Source organism: Centruroides vittatus, unplaced genomic scaffold, assembly GCF_030686945.1.
Source record: "Centruroides vittatus isolate TY-2023 unplaced genomic scaffold, ASM3068694v2 scaffold_2569, whole genome shotgun sequence".
In the NCBI taxonomy this organism is placed as follows: domain Eukaryota; kingdom Metazoa; phylum Arthropoda; class Arachnida; order Scorpiones; family Buthidae; genus Centruroides; species Centruroides vittatus.
Genome location: NW_027122690.1, coordinates 5,608 through 10,848, shown reverse-complemented (window position 1 = coordinate 10,848; position 5,241 = coordinate 5,608). Strand labels below are relative to the sequence as shown.

General features: G+C 30.4%; 1 long non-coding RNA gene across 1 annotated transcript; it reads left to right on the top strand.

The window, feature by feature from the left end:
* Positions 1–3,306: 3,306 nt before the first annotated feature.
* LOC136987657 (uncharacterized) lies at positions 3,307–4,890 on the top strand. The gene is made up of 3 exons (XR_010882651.1): positions 3,307–3,406; positions 4,316–4,440; positions 4,541–4,890. It is a non-coding gene; the product is annotated as an uncharacterized lncRNA (long non-coding RNA).
* Positions 4,891–5,241: the final 351 nt, after the last annotated feature.

The following is a 5,241-nucleotide window of genomic DNA, read 5'->3' as shown; positions in this document are numbered from 1 at the left end:
TGGCGCTACCTTCCGACGACCTAAGTTTGCTTTTCTGTGAGGCATTATGCTTTTCTGTGAGAATGGACTGAAGCAGATCATTTTCTATCTATCTATATAAATAAAATATAACGTTCGTTTGTTCCTACCGATTTTTTTGAAATTTTGACACAACGTTGCATTCGAATACGCACGTGTTTCTATATAATATACATGTCGAAATTCTCCATACTGGGGGGAGATGGACGGGATTAAGGCTTACCGTGAAGAACTCGGCTTCTATTATACTATTTTACATGCGGTTTTTTGCGTTTTTAATTGCGTCAACAGAATATACACTAAAAAGGGATTTTTCGATATTCTCCAGCGGGAAAAGTGACGGGATTAAGGCTTACTGTGAAGAACTCGGCTTTTATTATACTATTTTAAATGCGTTTTAATAGGGTACGTCAAGAGAATGTACACTAAGAAGGGATTTTTTGAAATTTATACATTTATAATAGATACATTTTTAGCAACAACAACGCGTGGCCGGGTCAGCTAGAAATTACCTAGAAATAATTTATATGGCAAAACAACGTTTGCCGGGTCAGCTAGTATATATATATTATATTCTCTGAATTACTGTGACAATGATAAAGCGCGAAATAAATGCGCCATTACGCCTTTACTGTGACAGGTAGCACATACTGGAGTGTAGTAGTGTTTTGCGCTCGTGCATTATTGCACTTTTCTTGTTAGCAATAGAGTCGTGCCGATTAGGTATCTCAGTTCAGGGAAAAATTTTTGAATTGAAACAGCGTGACTTGCGGTACAACTCGAAAGTTCATATATAGTTAATCTGGTCTTCTTTTTCTTACGATTTCCATGCTTGGTCTCGACTTTCATTTATCTAACTCCGTTCTCGAGATTAAGGAAGGACAGAGACGGTCGGACGACAGTGGGAATTTATACGACTACAGTTTTTTCAAATTTCAGCCCATAAAGTACAGTACATTCCAGTAACCGAGTTGATAAACCCACCGAACACTGGTAGTCGGACGTGGGGTCGTGCGACTGGCCACGTGGAGTTTTCTGGGTTTTCTTCGCGTTAGTAACACTTAAATTGGGCCAGCTTTACATAAACGTCTTTTCGGAATAAATCCTTCTTGGCAGATAACTCACGTGTTACGTTGCCGTAACCAAATAAACCAAACCAAGTCTAATAATCTTTCTATAAACGCGATATTTATATGCTTAACTACCAGGAAACCTGGACATCCCGCCCCTTCCATGATTCCATCTCTTCTTAGTAACTCGTAAAACCATTGACCTAAACTGCTTTCATTGATGCTGCTTAAAGATGTTCTGACGTTCAGCCAAATTAACAATATTTTACAAAAAAAGAACTACTTAAGCATTTTAAACAAAGCATTTACAATCAGTTAATATTCTGACGTAGAACTTATGACGTAACGCGTGACGCAATTGTTGTAACGTTCGACTGATTCGAATTCGTTCTATTTCGTATTGTCGGCGCCATCTTGGAATTGAAAGTTTTCCGGAATTTGCGAGTTATTTTTCGCTCCATTTTGGCATTGTTCGTACGAATTTTAATAACGAACGCCTACGTAACCTAGGTAACGTAATATTTTTCGATTAATAAGATATTAAAATTGAATAACTTGATTTATATTAGATACGCTTTAAACCTAGATTTGCGGCTGTGAGGATATGGAATACGTTTTTATAATTCTATTTATCACTAATTTCTTAACGATATTTTACTAAAAAAACGACAATTTTAGCATTTTAAACAAAACATTTGCAATTAGTTAATTAATATTCTGACGTAGAACTTATGACGTAACGCGTGACGCAATTGTTGTAACGTTCGACTGATTCGAATTCGTTCCATTTCGTATTGTCGGCGCCATCTTGGAATTGAAAGTTTGCCGGAATTTGCGAGTTATTTTTCGCTCCATTTTGGCATTGTTCGTACGAATTTTAATAACGAACGCCTACGTAACCTAGGTAACGTAATATTTTTCGATTAATAAGATATTAAAATTGAATAACTTGATTTATATTAGATACGCTTTAAACCTAGATTTGCGGCTGTGAGGATATGGAATACGTTTTTATAATTCTATTTATCACTAATTTCTTAACGATATTTTACTAAAAAAACGACAATTTTAGCATTTTAAACAAAACATTTGCAATTAGTTAATTAATATTCTGACGTAGAACTTATGACGTAACGCGTGACGCAATTGTTGTAACGTTCGACTGATTCGAATTCGTTCCATTTCGTATTGTCGGCGCCATCTTGGAATTGAAAGTTTGCCGGAATTTGCGAGTTATTTTTCGCTCCATTTTGGCATTGTTCGTACGAATTTTAATAACGAACGCCTACGTAACCTAGGTAACGTAATATTTTTCGATTAATAAGATATTAAAATTGAATAACTTGATTTATATTAGATACGCTTTAAACCTAGATTTGCGGCTGTGAGGATATGGAATACGTTTTTATAATTCTATTTATCACTAATTTCTTAACGATATTTTACTAAAAAAACGACAATTTTAGCATTTTAAACAAAACATTTGCAATTAGTTAATTAATATTCTGACGTAGAACTTATGACGTAACGCGTGACGCAATTGTTGTAACGTTCGACTGATTCGAATTCGTTCCATTTCGTATTGTCGGCGCCATCTTGGAATTGAAAGTTTGCCGGAATTTGCGAGTTATTTTTCGCTCCATTTTGGCATTGTTCGTACGAATTTTAATAACGAACGCCTACGTAACCTAGGTAACGTAATATTTTTCGATTAATAAGATATTAAAATTGAATAACTTGATTTATATTAGATACGCTTTAAACCTAGATTTGCGGCTGAGGATATGGAATACGTTTTTATAATTCTATTTATCACTAATTTCTTAACGATATTTTACTAAAAAAACGACAATTTTAGCATTTTAAACAAAACATTTGCAATTAGTTAATTAATATTCTGACGTAGAACTTATGACGTAACGCGTGACGCAATTGTTGTAACGTTCGAGTGATTCGAATTCGTTCCATTTCGTATTGTCGGCGCCATCTTGGAATTGAAAGTTTTCATCGAATGAAATCATCAGATTAATAATAATAATATATTATTATTATATTCTCTTGGATATTGTCTTATATTCTTTTTAATGAGACAATAAATGTCCTGTATTAGAAAATTAGTTTAAAGAGATAATCTTTAATTAATTAATTAATCAATCAATCAAACTTTTCGATCTTTTCTATTCTTAATAATTAAATTCTTAAATTATTCTAGGAAGAAGTATCATTCTCAAATGTACTGTAATCCGTTTTGCAAAGAGACATGCAATCATTTTGGAACTTCTTGTGCTGAAAAAATTAATAAGCAAAACAACAGAAAGGTAAGGCATTTTAATTTATGATACATTGATGCAGTAAAAAAATGATATATAAAAGTTTAGAATCTTTATTGCCTAGTCTAACAATTTATTACTGTACAATGATGCTGGAAAAATAATGTTATTCATTCAGGCGTTCAAATTAACAGGAGTTACAATTTTAATTAGAAAAAATAATTTATTAATATAACCACAATTTTACAATTTACATATTCTCATCTGATTTATATATGAAAAATAAGATGATTTTTTCCCATGTCTTATAAAGGTCTGAAAAAAATATTTATAATAAATTAGTCCTTCAAATTATACTTATTTGATATTAAGATAAGTTATAAACATTTAAGAAAAACATTAGCAGAGAGTTAAATCTTAATGTAAATTGTTGGAAAATTATTGATGAGAATTTAAAATTTCTATCTATTGATAACAGCATTTAAAAAATGAATTTTTAGCTTGTTATTTCAATTAGTTAAATAGAGTATGTACTTAAACAGTTTTATATATACAAATATCATATTGCCGTCGATTAATTCCAAGTCGAAACAACCTTCCTAAATTTATTACTACTTTTTGGAAATTCGGCAATAATATAAATAATAATGTTTCCTTATCATACTGATTTTATGTACCTTTTCATTCCTTGTATAATTCCTTTCTCTCTGTGTGATTGTATAGTTAATATATTTGAATTTAATCTTGTATTATTGTGATGAAAAACAATTTCTTCCCCATTTTAAGAACTAATCCATTTTATATACACAAATAAAGCTTTAACCTATCAAGATTTCACTTGACTAAATATTTTTATTTGTGAAATAATGTAATTTATAATAAATAATTTTTCTCAACTCTTGTATGTAACTCTGGAATACATTGATTCTGACTTTTTATTTTTTACATGTTTAATAGCTTTAACCGATTGTGAGCAGTTATAGCCAGGAGTTATGTGACATCGTGTAGGCTTCTGATGCACCACTAGAGCAGCTACGTATCATCTATGTATTACAATTACTTCGTGGAGAATCGACTCAATGGTAAGTAGCTGGAAGTGATTACAATTATTTTAAATCATTACTACATTTATTCATATTTTAGAATCTACAATTTTAAATAATGCTTTTTTTAATTATTCAGGTTATCTGCTCCACAGATAAAAAATTTTTAATATTTCTACTCTACGATACCTGTAACTGATGATGGGGATGGTCCTTTAGAGAATGTTGATATTGAACTTTGTCACTGCAATCCTTTAACAAACATTTCCATTATGGAAAAAAGCACACAACATTTTCTTCTATAAATGGTCAGTGAACTATACTTTTGCATTCCTAGGACCATTTTGATTTAAAGTTTTTGTAAAAACTTCCATTCAGAGTTTGATTTAGTCTTGATTTTTATTTTGGACTAATCATCCCTATGTTAATTAAACACAATAAAATTAGATTTAAATTTTCTTTATCATATTTAATGTAATAGAGATCACTGTAAAAACAGACTATTTATTATGAATTATTGTAAAATTTATATTTTAGATAAATAAAGAATCGTTCTGTTTAAGTTTTCATACTATATTTCACTATATCTGTACTTGTAATTTATAATATTTGTAATTTAATGTGATTGTAATTGCTATGACAACAAACTATTTAAATTTATTTTTTATTGCATTTTTTGGAATCCTTCCTTTTTTTGTTATTGTTCAATATGGTATAAAAATATTTTTTGGATTTGTTGTACTTGTTTAAAATGAAAACAATATAGTTTTAAAGAAAATTAAAAGTGTATTTGAGAGAATGTGCTTAATTTTTACTGCTAAATATATAGATAACTCTATT